Here is a 7,500-nt window from a genome sequence, read left to right as displayed (position 1 = left end):
GTATGACTAACGTAGATATTACTGAGGGACTGTGATTTCTCTTCTAAACACATAAATTTCATGAATGACCTATATTTCGTCCACTGCGACGTCAATCGGCAAAATAAAATTGTAAGAAAATTAATGTTCAAAGATATGTCATCAGCAAGCAATCATTGTAAAAAGGCAATGTTAACATTTAATAAAAAAATAACCACTTCTGATAATTTTTAAGTGTTCCCGGAACTGCAAAACATCCAGTTTCAATAGCATACAATAAACACTACAAAAATTCGCCTAAAAACCGAGTTGTTCGCTTACAGTGGTCAAATCAGCAAATCCTTGTGGCGTTCTAGAAATAAGTGTCTGGAGTTCCTTTGATTTATATGCAGGTAACATTACATTTTGCAATAATAAAACTTGAATCTAAAAGTTCTCATGGTTATTCCTAAAAATATATATATTTTATAATGTCATTTCAGTTACAGGTAATGATTGATATTCTTTATACAAAAGCTCTTGACTTCATTCATCAATACGGAGTAACCGGTTAATCGCAAAGCGCTTCGCGGCATAACGTGACGTCATTCATTAATTTCAAATACTAATTAGGAACTGCCACGTATCATGGCTGGGTGATTTGATTAGTGATATGTTTGGTTAATGCTAAAATGCCTAGCGATCAGTGTGGGTGTGGAAAGGAACGGGAAGTAAAAGGGGAGAGAGGATAAATGGAAAGAGTTAATGGAAGGGGGAAGAGAAAAGGGGATAGAAATGGTTTAGGTCAGGGTAGGATGGGATGGCTTTTTGCTTTATTTTACAAAACTTCAAAAAAGAAAACTTATCTCGATTTCGAATTCCAAAAATTGCACCTGGAAATTGTGTTTTGAACAAGGTGCGCCAAATTCCGTTTTGTCAGAACTTTAAATGCTGTAGGGTTCCTCAGAGGAACAAAAGTTTTTTTCTTGTTTTCACTACAATTAACAGCTTTGCGCTAAATTTAGCCTTCCATGCACCCTAGTAATTTGGTGACCTTAAGATAACTGAAACTGACTTCGTAATAATGCTGAAATTAGCTTTAACTACCCGGACCATCGGCAGTTCAAACAGCTAGCAAAAATGAACGCATCTCTACTTAGGACTCTTACATAATCGAATCCTGCTAATTCTACGATGGTTGGTAGTTTTGTCAAGTAGTCTTCTGATATGAGCATAATGCATATTTTATTCATACACTGCCAGAAAACTTAGTCTGAGAAAATTCAGTCTGAAAACATTCAGTTTAGTAGAAACTACTGTCTCGTGAACAAGGATTTTTGTAACGACTGGTAAACAAGATAAAAGCTTTTGAGTTTAACCACTTTCAGTTCTTTTTATCGGTGCTTAGCTGAAGCTACGCTTTATGCAGAGATTTATAATAACACATTGTATTTCTTTCGAGATTACAGACACAGTCGTCTTCGGACCTCTTATACAAGAAACTATACTGCTTTCCTTCAGGATAATTCTATTACAAGCAAAACTCCGAGTGCCTGGAAAATCACTGACGCGCTTAAGATGGAAAATTTACTGTTCAACAAAAAATTTTACATGAACAGCGGGTAGAGAGGCCAATAAATTAGAATGATTACGACAACCTTGATGTACTTACTGAGAGGCTGGTAGTAATCCAAAAGTATTTTTTAATTCTATTGCTTACAATGTACTGGTATTTTAAGAGGTACAAACTCTAATTTTATTGGACTGAATTTCAACTCATTGAATTATATTGCTTGTTAAAGAAAAATAACATATGTAGTTTCTAATAAACGCTGCTTTTTATAAAGTTTTTAATTTATATATTTTTGGTTTTTACAAAGCCGTTTGAGAGGTAGTTTCGATGAACCAAATACTCCCAGAACGAATCTTTTCACTCCGAATTTTCGAGCACCAAGTGTTCTCATATTCCATGATTAAATGCATTCAACACCCTTACAAGTTTAAAGTAAATAAAACCGATGAAGCCATATTTGGCCAAATTTCTAGCTCAGCTTTGTGTTTTTATATTGATTTTACACTGTTTTTAGTTCCCTGAAGATTACATTGTAGCTTTTTGAGGTCAGATTCTCAAGCCAAATTAATTTTAATAGCACATTATTGATTTCATACAGAACCTCTCCCTTCCTTCTGAGAGTAGGTGGTGGAGGATTAAATACTAGCCCTAAATACTAGCCGCATGGAATCATGTGTATATCTGAAAATGCGCAGCATGAGTTTTACATTACCTTTTTTCGGCGGGCATGTTTTTAATTTCACACAGGGATGGATTTAGAATTCAAACGAGCAGTAAGGAATAATAAAGTCATCTTGACAGTACCGTAAAGACTTCATTGTCTAGAACCCGTAGAAAGTGATAAATAGTTGTATTAATATAATGGCCGATAACATATCATTGTAAGCAAGCCACATACTTAAGGATCCAAGTATAATACCTTTTATGACAGTTTGCCTACTTAAAAAAATTTTGTCACTAAAATGTACTTAAAAGTGAGACACCCTAAGTGACACGTAATAATCAGTGATTGCAGAAGCTGAAGCACTTAAACCATAGTCTGTTACCAGTATCAAAAGTAAAATAAAAAGCTTAATATATTTTTTTTGGTAGTCCTCAATTTTCCATTTAAGAAATATAAACGTTATTTCGAAAAAGCAAAAAAAATTTTTTTTTGATAATATGACCTTGTCCTTCAGACATCTAGGAAAGTTTGGTTTACACTTTATCTCATTAAAATAATCAAGTCCGCAAAACCAGGGACTTCTTGAATATACCGGAATCAAATCTCAACAAAGAAGTAATGAAAATCAACACACTTCAAATCGGAATCGTACTCAGACCCTTGAGTACAAAGCAAGGGTGCTCCAAATGAACCACAAAGACTTTGCAATTCGAGTTTAATGCTATTAACTGTGGCACTAGTAAGTCGGGAAGTTGGGTAAAACTCGTCGGCATACAATGTGTGTAGCCTGCTCAGGGAAACCGTCAGGTACAGTGTAGGAACTTTAATTTCCTTGACTTATTATAACCTCTATGGATCAAGTGGTAGCGTCCTTGCCTTTCGCCGGAGAGTCCGGGGTTCGATCGCAATGTGAGGTCGAAATCAATGATCCAACGAGTCACATTCAAGACCAACCCCAAAAACAGTTGAGCAGGAGGCTATTATTTTTACATGTTTATAAAAGTTGGCATGGTTACATAGGCATGTATTTTCACTTAAATCTTGTATTTTCTCTGGAGCGCTTTCCTCCCACATGTATTTCCAAAATCCCGAGGCCATTAAGAGGTGATAGCATTTGCTTTCTTTTCACTCTTCAACATTCAATTTCATGGAGAGAGAATCAATACGATCTGGATAAAAAAAAAAACTAATGTTAACCAATTATCGGAGAAATTATAAAAAAAAAGCAACAGAGAATTAATCATCCGATTACTTCATTTCACAGACATTAATAGGTCTTTAAGCTCAAAGGTAAAGTATAATTTCAGTGCAGTTAATATTGAAATGGAATTCTTCTCTCGGAAGTATCGAAGAGTAAAATTCAGTGGAATTCAATATCACTTCAATATGATTCAAATTAACAAAATAAATAGCATTGCCTCTTCTCTTATTAGGCACTAATGAAAAAGAGCTGACTCTGAGTTGTGTTGACATTTTTTTTTTTGGTATTCCTCAATTTTCCATTTAAGAAATATAGACGTTATTTCGCAAAAAGTTAATGACTTTTTTTCACATGTAGAATCAAAGTTTTCAAAAAACCACTATTAATTTGTATAGTGGATCTGTATGTTACAAAATCAGAAGGTAGTGACGTAATGCTGAGCTCATAGTAATGAATTAACTTTACTTTTTATATAAAAAGGAAGATATTATATCTGTACCCCCATCATCAAAGTACAGGAAATATTTACTGGAAATTTCAACTATATAATAGCAGATGATTGAAATTGAAATGTATCCGTCGTTTACTAAATGATAATGCCTCTTCATATAGTGATTTCGATGTCGTTCAATAAATCTCCTTATCTTCAAGAGAAATACAATCCCATTATGTAATAAAAGTAAACATTTTCACAAAAGTATTGGTTTATCTGGGAGAAAGGTGATTGACGGATTTTATGTATTAAAATCCGCCAATTACTACTGCTACTATTATTTTTTTTTTTTAAATAATAATAATAAAAGATTTTACATATGTATTGGTATATCTAATAAGAAAGTGACCATCGGATTTTATTTAGTACTATTATTATTATTATTATTATTATTATTATTATTATTATTATTATTTATCATTATTATTATTATTATTATTATTATTATTGCTCTTCCCGTTGTTATTATAACTGATAACAGCAACAATAAAAATAAAGAGAGTTAGCAGCAGTAATAAATTAAATAATACCCATAGAAGTTATTTTGTGATCACTCGAACAGTTAAAACTGCTAATCAATTCCACCATCCTGACAACAGTCGGAACGTGACTGGCTCTGAAATGGACAGATATGTGCCATAAAAATGCCTTAAATCTAACCCTTGGAAAGTGGACCCTCTTCTTTTCTTCTTCTCCCTTTCATAAGGAATTTTGTCCCCATGAGATATCAGTACGAAACTCTTATGACGGGAGGCATCCTTTCGACGAATTTTTCCAGAGTGGTATGAAATTTCTCTCTCTCTCAGATTTTCGATTCTTCCAACTGGTCATCTTGTGCGTACGGGAGGCTTAATAAAGTTTAAGTATAAAAATTTATTATTTCCTGATCAGACGATGAAGTACGTGTGTTCCCAAGGAAATGTCGTAGTCAAATAAAGGACATTTAATTTATTGTTACCTCATGTTTAGCAATTTTTTCCCTCGATGAATAAAGCAAAAGATAAACAATTATCTTTCCATCTGCATAGATGATCGTTTGTTGACTTTTTAAAAGACACATATCCTTCCTTAATAAACTTTCCTATATAACTAGTCCAATATTCTAATTATACTTTTGAATTTTATCACTAAACATCCAAACTCTCCTTAATAATTTTCTCTTCTTCTGTTACAGGTATCAGCTATAATTCAGCATTCGTTAAAGGTAGGGGCTCCTTCCGGAAAAGTGAGATGCATTCATTTATCACCAGCATATCAGACATAAAACCCGAAGATGGAAAGTGGAGGTGGCGTATCGGCAGAGAACCGAACTCGTAACTTGAGACGAAACCAGATAAGGTCACAGCCAATTGACCTTATCTGCCGTTAATAGGTAAGAGGCTGCACTTACGGAGAGCGAGGGAAGGGAAGCTGGATATATACAGGGGAATCTTCCTCTCTTAAAATACCGATGAAGGTAGTGTTGTATCTACTGACTTCGAATTGAAAAGTATCCGTAAGGCGTCATTATTTATAGATTGCAGCGGGATTTTTTATAGCTAAAGAGCTAACCGTGCATAACATTTGATTAGAAACAGTAATAAGGTTACATTTGAATCGGTAATTTGATTTATAGAAGCTACAGGTTGTCCGGTAATTTGATTTATGGAAGCTACAGATTGTTCTTCATGCTCGTAGAAAACTGTTGCAATTATATTGTGATGCAAATAATAGCTTTTGCAATAAACATTTTACCTCATTAATTATTCCTATTTGATAACTTGAAACAAACATGAGAAATAAGAGAAATAGAAGAATGGAAGAATTCCAAAGTTTATAGCCAGAAAGGAGGAAGCGCGCTTCAATCGAATTTCGAGACAATAAGTGTAAATGAAAAGGGCCAAAGGTCACAGTAAACTTTTAAGAACCCCCATCAAAGGCTGTTCACCGATGCCATTTGGTTCTAATTCGGGCTGGATACATTCGCTTCCTCCCATCTTTCCTTTGAGTGCACCGTATACAGAAAGAATTCGTAAAATGCATAATGTTTTTTCCAGGTTCTGATTTTAATAATTTGTTACATATGTAACACAGGTAAATTTGCATAAGTTTAAAAATATATGAATCACATACATGCTGCATAATACAGCATGCTTTCTTATATATATATATATATATATATATATATATATATATATCCCAAAAAGATATTTTCACTAAACATGTGGGTGGCTTACCAGAATGAAGTACGGAGTAATCCATTGCTATTTTTATACTTTAACTCCAACATTGAGGAAGATTAGCTGTTCAGAAAACTTCTATGAGCACACCACACACACACACACATTTAATATAGATCACCATGGTGTTGCAACGCAACTCACTTCACTACAAAAGCAACACATTTTGGGATCCACATCCTTCTATGGATAAAAATGGCAGGTAAGTTGAATATATATATGTATATATATATATATATATATATATATATATATATTTATTTAATATCAATATATATATATATACATGTATATATATTTATATATAAAATATATATAAAATACCCAAATATACATCTAATAATTGAGCCCATAAAACCTTTATTATTAAATGGATTTCTGTTTTAACAGAAAACATTTCATTACATAGACACACACATACAAGACACATACATATATATATATACACATATAAATATATGTATATATATATAAATTATATGTATACATATATTTATATATATATATATATATATATATATATATATATATATAGAAAGAGAGAGTATATAAAGAGAGAGAGAGAGAGAGTGGTGGTGGAGTATACGCTAATGTAAATTTACATGCTTTTCGTTTTCGCACACTTACCAATATTGCAACGAGAAGGGAGGAGAATTTCAAAGTAAACCTGCTGTATAAAAAAAAGATACAGACGCAGTTTCATTTTGCGCTGCTGCCATTCGAGAAACGCGCTCAAGTCACTCTCTGGCTGAAGAAAAAACTCGACTGACGTCCTCCTTAGGGAGTTCTCCTTCTCCTGTCTCCTGAGGGTGACAACTTGACTGCCTGAGCGATACCTGATGGTAAATGATAGACTTTTGACGAGCAGGGTTGCTGACATTAAATGATCTTGTTTCTCCACTCACAGAGAGAGAGAGAGAGAGAGAGAGAGAGAGAGAGAGATCTTTTCTTGACGAAAATAGCTGTAATTGAAAGAGAGCTCACACTAAGTCATGGCGGCATTCAGGTGTTTTCCTCACAATTGGGGTTTTAACTGATTTGAGCAGAAACTGCAGTTGGCGGTAACGAAAACTGAGTATAGTTTAGTTGTTTTCTCTATAGGTTATCTGGTTTTTATGGAAAAAATACAATAATAAATTATTGAATGGTATATATATTTAGTTGCTACTACTAAACATTCATAGATTTCATAGTGAGCGAAAAACTGCTGGTATATATATATATATATATATATATATATATATATATAAAGTTGAGGCCCAGAACTTCATAAGAGCAGTCTTGGTTTCTGACGTTGAGCCAATGAAAATTAGGCGTACGCTCTGAGATTTTTCAAGTTCGTTTGGAAAAAGACAAACCGTAAAATAGTTAGGCTGGAGTTTAGTGAAGAGG

At 33.5% G+C, this 7,500-nt stretch overlaps 1 protein-coding gene across 3 annotated transcripts in view; it reads left to right on the top strand.

Annotated features, from left to right (window-relative positions):
- LOC136825792 (5-hydroxytryptamine receptor 1-like) overlaps positions 1 to 7,500 on the top strand; it is a 777,757-nt gene that overhangs the window by 284,866 nt on the left and 485,391 nt on the right. For 2 of the 3 annotated variants that reach the window (XM_067082759.1, XM_067082723.1), the window contains exon 2: positions 5,064 to 5,093. The exons of the other annotated variant lie outside the window; for it this stretch is intronic. The gene's annotated coding sequence lies outside the window, so the exon portion shown is untranslated. The remainder of the gene's footprint in view (positions 1 to 5,063; positions 5,094 to 7,500) is intronic. 3 annotated transcript variants of the gene reach the window in all.

Source organism: Macrobrachium rosenbergii, chromosome 3 (assembly GCF_040412425.1).
Source record: "Macrobrachium rosenbergii isolate ZJJX-2024 chromosome 3, ASM4041242v1, whole genome shotgun sequence".
NCBI classification, from domain to species: Eukaryota; Metazoa; Arthropoda; class Malacostraca; order Decapoda; family Palaemonidae; genus Macrobrachium; species Macrobrachium rosenbergii.
This window is presented reverse-complemented; position numbering and strand designations above follow the sequence as displayed.